Below are 18,032 nucleotides of genomic sequence, written 5' to 3'. Positions count from 1 at the left end.
ATAAAATGTTGATATCAGGATCAATGTTTGTAATCATAAGAATGAGAGTGACTCTACAACTAGATTTTTGAATAAGTATTGTACTGAACTTAATAATTATGATACTTAACTAATTTATCTTACTAGCTAATGGAACTTTACATTAGTTTATTTTTTTTTTGGGGGGAACAAATACAGAATTACAGTTTCCTGTTTATAAGGTACAAATTTGATGAATTAATATTGAACTGTTATAGTTTTAGGGTTTGACAAAGTTGTAGATTTTGAATAGTTGTTTACTGAACACAATGAAATGAAATAAGAGAAACAGAAGTTTATAATACTTGATTACGTAAGTAATTATAAAATACAAGGATTATAATTGTTATTATGGCACAAGTGTGACAATATAATATTGCACTGGTTATCAGTTCTATAATCTTAGTTTACAATAGTAAGCAAGTAATAGTATATTATAATTAAAAAAAGAACTAAAAAGAGCAAATATAGAGGATATTACCTGGAGTTTACCTGGAGAGAGTTCCGGGGGTCAACGCCCCCGCTGCCCGATCTGTGACCAAACCTCATGGTAGATCAGAGCCTGATCAACCAGGCTGTTACTCCTGGCTGCACGCAATCCAACGTACGAGCCACAGCCCGGCTGGTTAGGTACTGACCTTAAGTGCTTGTCCAGTGACTGGTAATCCCCCTTATGTATGCTGGGAGGCAGTTGAACAGTCTCGGGCCCCTGACACTTATTGTATGGTCTCTTAACGTGCTAGTGACACCCCTGCTTTTCATTGGGGGGATGTTACATCGTCTGCCAAGTCTTTTGCTTTCGTAGTGAGTGATTTTCGTGTGCAAGTTCGGTACTAGTCCCTCTAGGATTTTCCAGGTGTATATAATCATGTATCTCTCACCACCTGCGTTCCAGGGAATACAGGTTCAGGAACCTCAAGTGCTCCCAGTAATTGAGGTGTTTTATCTCCATTACGCATGCCTGTTTGTTGTTTAATATGTTTATTATGCACCCCATACCCATCCTGTGGGCGGTAGTCAAAAGATTACAGAGGTACATAATTGGTCCAGGGACTGGACTCCAAAGTTTTGATAGCTGAGCAAGTTACAGAGGTAATGAACTCACAATTTACAAAGGTAATGCCGTGAAGGTTCTCTGTACATTTTCTAGGTCAGCAATTTCACCTGCCTTGAAAAGGTGCTGTTAGTGTGCAGCAATATTCCAGCCTAGATAGAACAAGTGACCTGAAGAGTGTCATCATGAGCTTGGCCTCCCTAGTTTTGAAGGTTCTCATTATCCATCTGTCATTTTTCTAGCAGATGCGATTGATACAATGTTATGGTCCTTGAAGGTGAGATCCTCCGACATGATCACTCCCAGATTTAAGTTGAATTTTGTCCAGAGATTTATAGCTCGTGTGTGTGTGTGAGTTCTCGTCTGAGCTGCCTCCTGGTGTTATTACTGCAACAACATTTTTAACTATATTCCTCCATTTTATGTGCCTCAAGTTGAAATCCCCCAGGAGCAAGATGTTGGGGGCAGCAGCTGGCAGATTTTCCAGACAGTGGTCAATTTTTGACACATGTTCCTGGAATTGTTGGGACGTTGCATCCGGAGGGTTGAAGATTTGCGGCAAATGCTCAGCATAACAAGGGACTTTATAGTAGTATGTTATTGATGTCAGCTAAGTTTTATATACCTTGTACATGTTATTGTATACCTTGTACATATACTTGTATACCTTGTACATATACTTGTATACCTTGTACATGTTATTGTATACCTTGTACATATACTTGTATACCTTGTACATGTTCTTGTATACCTTGTACATATACTTGTATACCTTGTACATGTACTTGTATACCTTGTACATATACTTGTATACCTTGTACATATACTTGTATATCTTGTACATATACTTGTATACCTTGTACATGTACTTGTATACCTTGTACATATACTTGTATACCTTGTACATATACTTGTATACCTTGTACATATACTTGTATACCTTGTACATGTTATTGTATACCTTGTACATATACTTGTATACCTTGTACATGTTATTGTATACCTTGTACATATACTTGTATACCTTGTACATGTTCTTGTATACCTTGTACATATACTTGTATACCTTGTACATGTACTTGTATACCTTGTACATATACTTGTATACCTTGTACATATACTTGTATATCTTGTACATATACTTGTATACCTTGTACATGTACTTGTATACCTTGTACATATACTTGTATACCTTGTACATATACTTGTATATCTTGTACATATACTTGTATACCTTGTACATGTACTTGTATACCTTGTACATATACTTGTATACCTTGTACATATACTTGTATACCTTGTACATATACTTGTATACCTTGTACATGTTATTGTATACCTTGTACATATACTTGTATACCTTGTACATATACTTGTATACCTTGTACATGTACTTGTATACCTTGTACATATACTTGTATACCTTGTACATATACTTGTATACCTTGTACATATACTTGTATACCTTGTACATGTACTTGTATACCTTGTACATATACTTGTATACCTTGTACATATACTTGTATATCTTGCACATGTACTTGTATATCTTGCACATGTACTTGTATATCTTGCACATGTACTTGTATATCTTGTACATGTTTTTGTATACCTTGTACATATACTTGTATACCTTGTACATGTACTTGTATACCTTGTACATGTACTTGTATACCTTGTACATATACCTACATACCTTGTACATGTACTTGTATACCTTGTACATATACTTGTATATCTTGCACATGTACTTGTATATCTTGTACATGTTTTTGTATACCTTGTACATATACTTGTATACCTTGTACATGTTCTTGTATACCTTGTACATACACTTGTATATCTTGTACATGTACTTGTATACCTTGTACATATACTTACATATCTTGTACATGTACTTGTATACCTTGTACATGTACTTGTATATCTTGCACATGTACTTGTATATCTTGTACATGTTTTTGTATACCTTGTACATATACTTGTATACCTTGTACATGTACTTGTATACCTTGTACATGTACTTGTATACCTTGTACATATACCTACATACCTTGTACATGTACTTGTATACCTTGTACATATACTTGTATATCTTGCACATGTACTTGTATATCTTGTACATGTTTTTGTATACCTTGTACATGTACTTGTATACCTTGTACATGTTCTTGTATACCTTGTACATACACTTGTATATCTTGTACATGTACTTGTATACCTTGTACATTTACACCTTTCACATGTGCTTGAATACCTTGTACATGTACTTGTATACCTTGTATATGTACTTGTATACCTTGTACATGTACTTGTTTACCTTGTACATGTACTTGTATTCCTTGTACATGTACTTGTACTCCTTGTACACGTACCTGTATACCTTGTATATGTACTTGTATATCTTGTACATGTACTTGTATACCTTGTACATGTACTTGTATACCTTGTACATATACTTGCATACCTTGTACATATACTTGTATACCTTGTACATGTACTTGTATACCTTGTACATGTACTTGTACATCATGTACATGTACTTGTATACCTTGTACATGTACTTGTATACCTTGTACATGTACTTGTATACCTTGTACATGCACTTGAATATCTTGTACATGTACTTGTATACCTTGTACATGTACTTGTATACCTTGTACATGTACTTGTATACCTTTTACATGTACTTGTATACCTTGTACATGTACTTGTATACCTTGTACATGTACTTGTATACCTTGTACATGTACTTGTATACCTTGTACATGTACTTGTATACCTTGTACATGTACTTGTATACCTTGTACATGCACTTGGATATCTTGTACATGTGCTTGTATACCTTGTACATGTGCTTGTATACCGTGTACATGTACTTGTATACCTTGTACATGCACTTGGATATCTTGTACATGTGCTTGTATACCTTGTACATGTACTTGTATACCTTGTACATGTACTTGTATACCTTTACATGTACTTGTATACCTTGTACATGTACTTGTACACCTTGTACATGTACTTGTATACCTTGTACATGCACTTGAATATCTTGTACATGTACTTGTATACCTTGTACATGTACTTGTATACCTTGTACATGTACTTGTATACCTTGTACATGTACTTGTATACCTTGTACATGTACTTGTATACCTTGTACATGTACTTGTATACCTTGTACATGTACTTGTATACCTTGTACATGCACTTGGATATCTTGTACATATACTTGTATACCTTGTACATGTGCTTGTATACCTTGTACATATACTTGTATACCTTGTACATGTACTTGTATACCTTGAACATGTACTTGTATACCTTGTACATGTACTTGTATACCTTGTACATGTACTTGTATACCTTGTACATGTACTTGTATACCTTGTACATGTACTTGTATACCTTGTACATGTACTTGTATACCTTGTACATGTACTTGTATACCTTGTGCATGTACTTGTATACCTTGTACATGTACTTGTATACCTTGTACATGTACTTGTATACCTTGTACATGTACTTGTATACCTTGTACATGCACTTGTATACCTTGTACATGTACTGGTATACCTTGTACATGTACTTGTATACCTTGTACATGTACTTGTATACCTTGTACATGTACTTGTATACCTAGTACATGTACTTGTATACCTTGTACATGTACTTGTATACCTTGTGCATGTACTTGTATACCTTGTACACATACTTGTATACCTTGTTCATGTACTTGTATACCTTGTACATGTACTTGTATACCTTGTACATGCACTTGTATACCTTGTACATGTACTTGTATACCTTGTACATGTGCTTGTATACCTTGTACGTGTACTTGTATACCTTGTACATGTACTGGTATACCTTGTACATGTACTTGTATACCTTGTACATGTACTTGTTGTAGACAGCCTGTACTGTCTGCACAGACAGCCCATGCTGTCTGCCAGCTTAGTTCATATTTCGCGCCACTCAGGTGCTGCCATCTATAGGCCTTTCCACTTCAGTATGCCCAGACTTGCCTCGCTCTCACTCACTCACACAGCGGCCTGGCATCAAGACACAAGTACTCCCAGCTCTCTCTCGTGGGCATGGCCCTGCCCGGGCCATGGGCACAAACACACAAGCCTGTGTAACCCACCACCACTTAACAATAAAGTAAGAAGCCTCCGAAGACGTATATCACAAACACCCCGCTTACAGACTCACCAAACAACCTCATTATAAATTGTGACAGCGGTGCTTGCAGCAGTTGTGTTTGCCCCGCGAGGAGTAAGAGGTATGAAGTCATCTTCACTTCATCACCCTACACAAGAAGCATCCGTCTCTCAACGAGTTATCCTGATGTCGTGTCTGCACGTTTGAGCATCCAGACACAGGTACAAGCAGGATCCAGCCGAAATTTATCGAAATTCTCCGAGAAATGTGAGTGGCGTCACAGTGACCCCACGCTACAGCGTCCCAGTGACCCCACGCTGTTTCTCAAGTCACGTGTTCAGCGTCACTTGTATGTTGCTGTTGTTGTTCAGCTCAGCACAGCTGTTTCAGCAAGCCAGAGGTGAGTTTTGTGGTGATTTCTGCGTCCAGTGTGAGTTCTCTATGTGTTTGTGGGTGGGGGAGGAGAGGAGAGGAAGTGGCTGTTCCTCACCTTGCCCGCTCGCCCTACCCACGCTCACCAGCCTACCATACACCACTCACTACTGCCCACTCCCTCTGCTGTGTTTTTCTGCTGTTTTTCGTATGAATTCATTGCCAGAGCTGTGTATCCGAGTGCCCGAGGCCACTCGAAGCTACGTGGATTACGACGTCACGTGGGTGTGGCCGATGTCACGTAGACCTACAAAGCCACGTGAGTTACCAGATGTCCCAGGCCACATGCTGTGGTCTGCTGCCCGCATCACATCGACGCCACCCACGATGCTGCCCGACTTCATGACGTCACGATGTCTGCTGACGTCACCTCACGATGTCTGCTGACGTCACCTCACGATGTCTGCTGACGTCCCCTCACGATGTCTGCTGACGTCACCTCACGATGTCTGCTTGACGTCACCTCACGATGTCTGCCTGACGTCACCTCGAGATGTCTGCTGACGTCACCTCACGATGTCTGCCTGACGTCACCTCGAGATGTCTGTTGACGTCACTGCTGCTGATGTCACCTTGCGACATCACGCCTGACATCACATGATGTCACATCGAGTGTTCTAGTAATTATTTCAGTATTGTCGAGAAGATTGAGAGAAGATATATGTCGTGTGTTAATTAATTCCTCTCAGTCAGTGTTCTCACATTTTAGTATGTCTTAGTCAGTTTTATGCGCAGAAAAGCATCATTTGCTAGTTAAGCCATGTTGTACCGTATGTACAGCGGTGTGTTTGTAAGTTTTCCGTGTGTCCAGTGAGGTCTGTGGTCAGACCCTTGAGTTGTACCACTAAGTCACCCGTGACCAGTGTGTTTGACTGCTGATTACTCAGCCCTGAGCGTACGAGCCCTCTTGTACAGAAAGCTTTTATGCTCGTCGCTCGTGATGTTCTGTAGAATCGTACCTGCTACGATTCCCATCGAGATTTGTTTCACTTCACCTCCAGACCTTCAGAGTGCAGTTATATGTAGAGAAACAAGTCTGGGGACGCTTAGACTACCCTCTGCTATAACTCCACTGTCGAGAGATGATACTCGTCAAGCCGCAGCCAGGCCTGTCGGCAGGCGCTGTGTCAGCCTCGTGTCACAAGCTTCAGTGAGCAGCCTGCACAAAGATGTCGTCACTTTGACTGCTAGCTCTCTCACTGCAGTCTGGTGTATGATGTTACGACTCCCAGATGTTTCGCCCAGTCGTCTCTGCCACGACTCGCTCCACAACTCGCTCCACGCTCGCCGGCAGTGACAGCCCAGCGACAGTACCAGTCGAGAAGTGTCCTCCTGAGTCGCTTGCCAGAAGTCCTGCCCAGTTGCCGAGTTTTGTCGACGCCTCACTCGAGGGCACCAGCATGTCGTGCCCCAGGTTGAGTGAAAACCTGCAGCGACTCCTACGATGTCTGCTTCACCGTTCCAGAGGAGACCGTACCCTGTTACGTCACAGCTCAGCCGCAGCGATGTCTCCCGTGTTGCAGTATCTGTCCAGACGCAGGAAGGCGTGCAGTGATGCACTTCGATGTTCACTGCCTTTGACCACGATGTTTAGCACACCCCACATGTTTTTTTCTTCCCTCCCTGTAGGAAGTTTTTTTTTCCATGTCCATATGTATATATATGTTTTTATTTTGTGTTCTGTGCCCTGTTCCTACGAGAGAGAGACCGAGTTTCTTTTACTACCAGTATTGTCGCGTCGGGACGACGCGCGGTAGGTGGCCGAGCGTATGTAGACAGCCTGTACTGTCTGCACAGACAGCCCATGCTGTCTGCCAGCTTAGTTCATATTTCGCGCCACTCAGGTGCTGCCATCTATAGGCCTTGCCACTTCAGTATGCCCAGACTTGCCTCGCTCTCACTCACACAGCGGGCTGGTATCAAGTCACAAGTACTCCCAGCTCTCTCTCGCGGGCATGGCCCTGCCCGGGCCATGGGCACAAACACACAAGCCTGTGAACCCACCTACTACTTAACAATAAAGAAGCCTCCGAAGAGATATATCATTCACAACCCGCTACCGCAGTACCAAACAAACCCGTTATATTGTATACCTTGTACATGTACTTGTATACCTTGTACATGTACTTTTATACCTTGTACATGTACTTGTATACCTTGTGCATGTACTTGCATACCTTGTACATGTACTTGTATACCTTGTACATGTACTTGTATACCTTGTACATGTACTTGTATACCTTGTACATGCACTTGTATACCTTGTACATGTACTTGTATACCTTGTACATGTGCTTGTATACCTTGTACATGTACTTGTATACCTTGTACATGTACCTGTATACCTTGTACATGTACTGGTATACCTTGTACATGTACTTGTATACCTTGTACATGCACTTGTATACCTTCTACATGTACTTGTATACCTTGTACATGTGCTTGTATACCTTGTACATGTACTTGTATACCTTGTACATGTACTTGTATACCTTGTACATGTACTTGTATACCTTGTACATGTACTTGTATACCTTGTACATGTACTTGTATACCTTGTGCATGTACTTTTATACCTTGTACATGTACTTGTATACCTTGTACATGTACCTGTATTCCTTGTACATGTACTTGTATACCTTGTACATGTACTTGTATACCTTGTACATGTACCTGTATACCTTGTACATGTACTTGTATACCTTGTACATGTACTTGTATACATTGTACATGTACCTGTATACCTTGTACATGTACTTGTATACCTTGTAAATGTACTTGTATACCTTGTACATGCACTTGGATATCTTGTACATATACTTGTATACCTTGTACATGTGCTTGTATACCTTGTACATATACTTGTATACCTTGTACATGTACTTGTATACCTTGAACATGTACTTGTATACCTTGTACATGTACTTGTATACCTTGTACATGTACTTGTATACCTTGTACATGTACTTGTATACCTTGTACATGTACTTGTATACCTTGTACATGTACTTGTATACCTTGTGCATGTACTTGTATACCTTGTACATGTACTTGTATACCTTGTACATGTACTTGTATACCTTGTACATGTACTTGTATACCTTGTACATGCACTTGTATACCTTGTACATGTACTTGTATACCTTGTACATGTGCTTGTATACCTTGTACATGTACTTGTATGCCTTGTACATGTACTGGTATACCTTGTACATGTACTTGTATAACTTGTACATGTACTTGTATACCTTGTACATGTACTCGTATACCTAGTACATGTACTTGTATACCTTGTACATGTACTTGTATACCTTGTGCATGTACTTGTATACCTTGTACACGTACTTGTATACCTTGTTCATGTACTTGTATACCTTGTACATGTACTTGTATACCTTGTACATGCACTTGTATACCTTGTACATGTACTTGTATACCTTGTACATGTGCTTGTATACCTTGTACATGCACTTGTATACCTTGTACATGTACTGGTATACCTTGTACATGTACTTGTATACCTTGTACATGTACTTGTATACCTTGTACATGTACTTGTATACCTTGTACATGTACTTTTATACCTTGTACATGTACTTGTATACCTTGTGCATGTACTTGCATACCTTGTACATGTAATTGTATACCTTGTACATGTACCTGTATACCTTGTACATGTACTTGTATACCTTGTACATGTACTTGTATACCTTGTACATGTACCTGTATACCTTGTACATGTACTTGTATACCTTGTACATGTACTTGTATACCTTGTACATGTACCTGTATTCCTTGTACATGTACTTGTATACCTTGTACATGTACTTGTATACCTTGTACATGTACCTGTATACCTTGTACATGTACTTGTATACCTTGTACATGTACTTGTATACATTGTACATGTACCTGTATACCTTGTACATGTACTTGTATACCTTGTACATGTACCTGTATACCTTGTACATGTACCTGTATACCTTGTACATGTACCTGTATACCTTGTGCATGTACCTGTATACCTTGTACATGTAGTTGTATACCTTGTACATGTACTTGTATACCTTGTACATGTACCTGTATACCTTGTACATGTACTTGTATACCTTGTACATGTACTTGTATACCTTGTACATGTACCTGTATTCCTTGTACATGTACTTGTATACCTTGTACATGTACTTGTATACCTTGTACATGTACCTGTATACCTTGTACATGTACTTGTATACCTTTTACATGTACTTGTATACCTTGTGCATGTACCTGTATACCTTGTACATGTACTTGTATACCTTGTGCATGTACCTGTATACCTTGTACATGTACCTGTATACCTTGTACATGTACCTGTATACCTTGTACATGTACCTGTATGCCTTGTACATGTACTTGTATACCTTGTACATGTACTTGTATACCTTGTACATATACCTGTATACCTTGTACATGTACTTGTATACCTTGTACTTGTACCTGTATACCTTGTACATGTACTTGTATACCTTGTACATGTACTTGTATACCTTGTACATGTACCTGTATTCCTTGTACATGTACTTGTATACCTTGTACTTGTACTTGTATACCTTGTACATGTACTTGTATACCTTGTACTTGTACCTGTATACCTTGTACATGTACTTGTATACCTTGTACATGTACTTGTATACCTTGTACATGTACCTGTATACCTTGTACATGTACCTGTATACCTTGTACATGTACCTGTATACCTTGTACATGTACCTGTATACCTTGTACATGTACTTGTATACCTTGTACTTGTACATGTATACCTTGTACATGTACCTGTATACCTTGTACATGTACTTGTATACCTTGTACATGTACTTGTATACCTTGTACTTGTACTTGTATACCTTGTACATGTACCTGTATACCTTGTACATGTACCTGTATACCTTGTACATGTACCTGTATACCTTGTACATGTACCTGTATGCCTTGTACATGTACTTGTATACCTTGTACATGTTTACCTGGAGTTTACCTGGAGAGAGTTTCGGGGGTCAACGCCCCCGCGGCCCGGTCTGTGACCAGGCCTCCTGGTGGATCAGCGCCTGATCAACCAGGCTGTTGCTGCTGGCTGCACGCAAACCAACGTACGAGCCACAGCCCGGCTGATCAGGAACTGCCTTTAGGTGCTTGTCCAGTGCCAGCTTGAAGACTGCCAGGGGTCTGTTGGTAATCCCCCTTATGTGTGCTGGGAGGCAGTTGAACAGTCTCGGTCCCCTGACACTTATTGTATGGTCTCTTAACGTGCTAGTGACACCCCTGCTTTTCATTGGGGGGATGGTGCATCGTCTGCCAAGTCTTTTGCTTTCGTAGTGAGTGATTTTCGTGTGCAAGTTCGGTACTAGTCCCTCTAGGATTTTCCAGGTGTATATAATCATGTATCTCTCCCTCCTGCGTTCCAGGGAATACAGGTTTAGAAACCTCAAGCGCTCCCAGTAATTGAGGTGTTTTATCTCCGTTATGCGCGCCGTGAAAGTTCTCTGTACATTTTCTAGGTCGGCAATTTCACCTGCCTTGAAAGGTGCTGTTAGAGTGCAGCAATATTCCAGCCTAGATAGAACAAGTGACCTGAAGAGTGTCATCATGGGCTTGGCCTCCCTAGTTTTGAAGGTTCTCATTATCCATCCTGTCATTTTTCTAGCAGATGCGATTGATACAATGTTATGGTCCTTGAAGGTGAGATCCTCCGACATAATCACTCCCAGGTCTTTGACGTTGGTGTTTCGCTCTATTTTGTGGCCAGAATTTGTTTTGTACTCTGATGAAGATTTAATTTCCTCATGTTTACCATATCTGAGTAATTGAAATTTCTCATCGTTGAACTTCATATTGTTTTCTGCAGCCCACTGAAAGATTTGGTTGATGTCCGCCTGGAGCCTTGCAGTGTCTGCAATGGAAGACACTGTCATGCAGATTCGGGTGTCATCTGCAAAGGAAGACACGGTGCTGTGGCTGACATCCTTGTCTATGTCGGATATGAGGATGAGGAACAAGATGGGAGCTAGTACTGTGCCTTGTGGAACAGAGCTTTTCACCGTAGCTGCCTCGGACTTTACTCTGTTGACGACTATTCTCTGTGTTCTGTTAGTGAGGAAATTATAGATCCATCGACCAACTTTTCCTGTTATTCCTTTAGCGCGCATTTTGTGCGCTATTACGCCATGGTCACACTTGTCGAAGGCTTTTGCAAAGTCTGTATATATTACATCTGCATTCTTTTTGTCTTCTAGTGCATTTAGGACCTTGTCGTAGTGATCCAGTAGTTGAGACAGACAGGAGCGACCTGTTCTAAACCCATGTTGCCCTGGGTTGTGTAACTGATGGGTTTCTAGATGGGTGGTGATCTTGCTTCTTAGGACCCTTTCAAAGATTTTTATGATATGGGATGTTAGTGCTATTGGTCTGTAGTTCTTTGCTGTTGCTTTACTGCCCCCTTTGTGGAGTGGGGCTATGTCTGTTGTTTTTAGTAACTGAGGGACGACCCCCGTGTCCATGCTCCCTCTCCATAGGATGGAAAAGGCTCGTGATAGGGGCTTCTTGCAGTTCTTGATGAACACAGAGTTCCATGAGTCTGGCCCTGGGGCAGAGTGCATGGGCATGTCATTTATCGCCTGTTCGAAGTCATTTGGCGTCAGGATAACATCGGATAGGCTTGTGTTAATCAAATTTTGTGGCTCTCTCATAAAAAATTCATTTTGATCTTCGACTCTCAGTCTGGTTAGCGGTTTGCTAAAAACTGAGTCATATTGGGACTTGAGTAGCTCACTCATTTCCTTGCTGTCATCTGTGTAGGACCCATCTTGTTTAAGTAGGGGCCCAATACTGGACGTTGTTCTCGATTTTGATTTGGCATAGGAGAAGAAATACTTTGGGTTTCTTTCGATTTCATTTATGGCTTTTAGTTCTTCCCGCAATTCCTGACTCCTAAAGGATTCTTTTAGCTTAAGTTCGATGCTTGCTATTTCTCTGACCAGTGTCTCCCTGCGCATTTCTGATATATTGACCTCTTTTAGCCGCTCTGTTATTCTTTTCCGTCGCCTGTAAAGGGAGCGCCTGTCTCTTTCTATTTTACATCTACTCCTCCTTTTTCTTAGAGGAATAAGCCTTGTGCATACATCGAGTGCCACCGAGTTAATCTGTTCTAGGCATAAGTTTGGGTCTGTGTTGCTTAGTATATCTTCCCAGCTTATATCGGTTAGGACTTGGTTTACTTGGTCCCACTTTATGTTTTTGTTATTGAAGTTGAATTTGGTGAATGCTCCCTCGTGACTAGTCTCATTTTGTCGGTCTGAGGCTCCACGCATACATGTCTGAACCTCAATTATGTTGTGATCTGAGTATATTGTTTTTGATATGGTGACATTTCTTATCAGATCATCATTGTTAGTGAAGATGAGGTCTAGTGTATTCTCCAGTCTAGTAGGCTCTATTATTTGCTGGTTTAAATTGAATTTTGTGCAGAGATTTAAAAGCTCGTGTGAGTGTGAGTTTTCATCAGAGCTGCCTCCTGGTGTTATTACTGCAACAATATTATTTGCTATATTCCTCCATTTTAGGTGCCTTAAGTTGAAATCCCCCAGGAGCAAGATGTTGGGTGCAGGAGCTGGAAGATTTTCCAGACAGTGGTCAATTTTTAACAGCTGTTCCTGGAATTGCTGGGATGTTGCATCCGGAGGCTTGTAGACTACCACAATGACTAGGTTTTGGTTCTCGACCTTTACTGCTAAAACTTCCACTACGTCATTTGAGGCATTAAGCAGTTCTGTGCAAACAAGTGACTCTGCAATGTACAGGCCAACCCCCGCCTTTTGCCTGTTCACTCTGTCACATCTGTATAGGTTGTAACCTGGGATCCATATTTCGTTGTCCAAGTGATCCTTTATGTGGGTCTCAGTGAAAGCCGCGAACATTGCCTTTGCCTCTGCAAGCAGTCCACGGATGAAAGGTATTTTGTTGTTTATTGCTGGCTTTAGACCCTGTATATTTGCAAAGAAGAATGTTATCGGACTGGTGGTATTGTTGGTACTGGGGGGGGATTTTTTTTCCGGCATTAGTATCTGTATCTGTTGGTTTGGAGTGGAGGCCATCGACTGTGGTTCCACTCCAGGAATGACTGGATTTGGTGTACGATTTCTGCCATTTCCTGCCAGTTTTTTTTCCTTCCTGGCACTAAAAAACCTCTCCCTCTTGAGTGGCTGTGGCTACCCAGGTTTTCCCATGGCCTGGATGTTTTGTATCTTTTTGTCCCCTTTAGATGGTATGCCTGGCAATTTAAGTTATAGCACAGTCTTTCCTGTACTGAAGAGGTACACATTTCAGGGTGAAAAAGCTTACAGGAAGGGAGTTTGCATTTTCCTGTTGTCATGTACTTGTATACCTTGTACATATACCTGTATACCTTGTACATGTACCTGTATACCTTGTACTTGTACCTGTATACCTTGTACATGTACTTGTATACCTTGTACATGTACTTGTATACCTTGTACATGTACCTGTATTCCTTGTACATGTACTTGTATACCTTGTACTTGTACTTGTATACCTTGTACATGTACTTGTATACCTTGTACTTGTACCTGTATACCTTGTACATGTACTTGTATACCTTGTACATGTACTTGTATACCTTGTACATGTACCTGTATTCCTTGTACATGTACTTGTATACCTTGTACTTGTACTTGTATACCTTGTACATGTACTTGTATACCTTGTACTTGTACCAGTATACCTTGTACATGTACTTGTATACCTTGTACATGTACTTGTATACCTTGTACATGTACTTGTATACCTTGTACATGTACTTGTATACCTTGTGCATGTACTTGTATACCTTGTACATGTACTTGTATACCTTGTACATGTACTTGTATACCTTGTACATGTACCTGTATACCTTGTACATGTACCTGTATACCTTGTACATGTACTTGTATACCTTGTACTTGTACTTGTATACCTTGTACATGTACCTGTATACCTTGTACATGTACTTGTATACCTTGTACATGTACTTGTATACCTTGTACTTGTACTTGTATACCTTGTACTTGTACTTGTATACCTTGTACATGTACCTGTATACCTTGTACATGTACTTGTATACCTTGTACATGTACTTGTATACCTTGTACTTGTACTTGTATACCTTGTACATGTACTTGTATACCTTGTACATGTACTTGTATACCTTGTACATGTACCTGTATACCTTGTACATGTACTTGTATACCTTGTACATGTACTTGTATACCTTGTACTTGTACTTGTATACCTTGTACATGTACCTGTATACCTTGTACATGTACCTAAAAAAATAAAGATGTTATTATTATTAATGTGGAAATTTTTTTGATTTTCCGAAGCTATAGCGCCTAATAGGTGTTTAATGTGTCGATATGAGTCAAAAAAGTATTTGACAATAGGATAGAACCAAGAGTTCCCTTTGCGCATGCGCGGATGTGCGGGGGTGGAGGTTGAACTGGGGCACAGGGAGGCGGGAGTGTTTTGAATGTAGTGAGGAGGCTGTGAAAACCTGGGATCAGGAAATTGGCGTTCACGGCGGCCTAAGGATTAATATGGGCCTCACTTCATAATAGGAAGTGTCGTAACTGTTCCTGGTGAAGAGTGAGGGAACGTGATTTACGGGACCACCGTAAAAAGGTGGTAAAATTAGTGAATAATGGTTCGACCGGATGTGACTGGTGCGCGGCCATGGTGTGTGTCCAGGGGAAATACCCGTGTGTTAATCCTCACTCACCGGCCTCAGATCTTAATGGAGTGACCTCTAAGGTGTATAATAATTATGAGACGTTAAATCGTCTTGTGAATGGTAATGTAATCAGTGATAATAACATTAAGTTAAGAGAATGCGGGATGTGAAATAGATCGCCCTGCTCCGAGTGAACGCGTGATTCTCGTACCGAGGATAGTGAAGCTTTATGGAATCACGTCTTTTAAACCGGGACAAACCGACGGATACCTCGTCCTGCTGGAATAAGAACCGTGTCGGTGTAGCAGAACATCGAAATGAGATGGTGAATGGAGGAAATAAGGAGTATCAATCACCCACAGTTAAGTAACCCTTCTAGTTATAGCAGACTGATACTGGCCAGTTAGGTATGTTGTAATTGGATAGGTTATGGGTTATCCAGCTACATCAAGTGACCACCAGAGAATATCTGGTAAGTGGTGAGATTATGTACAAGTGTTTTTCCTTGATGGATATTTCCATGTGTAACCTACCCCCCCCCCTTCATTCAGTTAAACTAATATAATATATACAGTCCACAATTAATTAGTAGCACCGTACTTGTGGGTGCTATCCAATCCACACTGGTCTCGGAGAGATATGGATAAGATTGTGAGGTCGAAGGAACCACTTGCCGTGACCAGGGGTGGTTAAGTTTTCTCACATGTCTACACGGGGTGACTACGGTAAACAATATGGTTGTCTCCCAATGAGTTTACTTGTAAGTGTTACAAAAAACGCGATTCTAAAAGCTTAGAGATCTCCAGTGAATACTAGAAAGGACTGCCCTTCTAGCATCCAGCCTGTTACTGGGTTTTCGTAACAAGTAGTCAGTATCCTTGTCCAATTATCCATTAAAATTCAGTATGGTTCAATAGTGCTTTAGGATTACAACTGGTAGGCTACTAACTAGAGAAATTAAAATTTAATAAATTTATTAAGTAGTAAGTTGTCTAGAGGTATATTATCAAATTAAATTAATTACAGCAATCAAAATAAAATCAATCTCTCGAGTTCAATATTATTGTGCTGAAAGCACATATCACATTTATAATTCTTAAGTACCGTCAGGTACATTAACATTTAATAAGATATTACAAATATGTACAAGTGAGTGTGTATGTGTATAAGTGCTCTTAAGTAGCTAGCTGTGTCTCAAGACTCGAATTAGACTTAAACAAGTGACTGACAAAGTCCTCAAATAAACTAACTTCTTGACCGACTGGCAACCCGAACAGTCTGCTTGAACAACAAAGAATGCTAAGCCCAATAGCAATACAATATCAAGTGACTGCAACACAGAATTAGGAACTGGGAAATAATATAACGACACTAAGTAGGGACCATCTGCAGATCCTCCACAAAAGTTACAAAACTCCCATAATACTGAATCTTTGTTCAGCATAGGTAAAACTGTGACTGTGACAATACACAGGAACCAGTACAAAATTAGGTCAGAAGCTATAGCTAAGGACCTGAGATACTCAGAGTGTCTATGTGACACACAACCTCAGTACAACGTCGAAAATCACTAAGTCTTTACAATGTTCTGTGAACAAAGTTCTACAGAACTAACAAGAATAATGAGACAGACAATCTGTCCAACCAGCAAGCGAGTCTCCAGCAGACTGAAAATTTCACGAGAGGTGAGGACACCCCCCCTCGATCACGTGATAGCTACGTGGACAACTGCAGCTCAGAAGCCGGCAGTATAACGAGCGACAAGTGATAATTACAGTAGTTTGACAATCAAGCCTAACTGAGCACATTTTATATACATCCTAACAACATAAGCTAAATAACAATATAACAGTCAAATAATAATATAAAGTCATACATTTACGATTTAGCTATTATCGCAAATATAAGCAATATAAAATTAAATGAAAAGGTAATATACATTATATATATACATAATAATCATTGTAACCCATTCAGGGGTTGCAACACCCCCCCCAACACGACAGAGGGTCGCACTAAGAGTTGCATTAATGTCTCACATTATTTCTGATTACTCATATCAATACAATTATCAATAAATATTAAAGAGTCTCTTGTGCCAAACACTTCTACAATTTCACAGCGTCCGTCACTAGGATATGCCCCTTGGTACTAGGGCAGTACACAGTATCGTATCTCTTCATACTCGTGGTTATGTACATCAGTGTAGAGACAGGATAGCGTAGACGAGCAGGGCACTGAGGCTCGATCATAGTAGAGGAGACTGCATTCCACTCTTAAGTAGTGGTTGTGGAATGCTAGGCAGTATGAACATCTGAGTATGAAACAGCTTAAGGTGTGTAGTGAGGGGGGGGTCTGCGGCAGGACAGTGTTGCGTCACGCAGTACATCACCCGCACCACACTACTCACTCAACACTCAGCTTGTCTCCTCCTCACACAACATTACTGTGAATATATAAATATAATAATTAGACATGACATGAGTATATATAGTTAATATGGGCTGTAGGGATTAAGTTACTTTACTGAATTTGACATAGCAAGTAACAAAAGGTATTTGGGCATAAAATTACGTTAATTTAATGTAATTGATAATTATT

This window comes from Cherax quadricarinatus, chromosome 89 (assembly GCF_038502225.1).
Source record: "Cherax quadricarinatus isolate ZL_2023a chromosome 89, ASM3850222v1, whole genome shotgun sequence".
In the NCBI taxonomy this organism is placed as follows: domain Eukaryota; kingdom Metazoa; phylum Arthropoda; class Malacostraca; order Decapoda; family Parastacidae; genus Cherax; species Cherax quadricarinatus.
The sequence above is the reverse complement of the archived record's forward strand: the minus strand, read 5'-3'. Positions refer to the sequence as shown.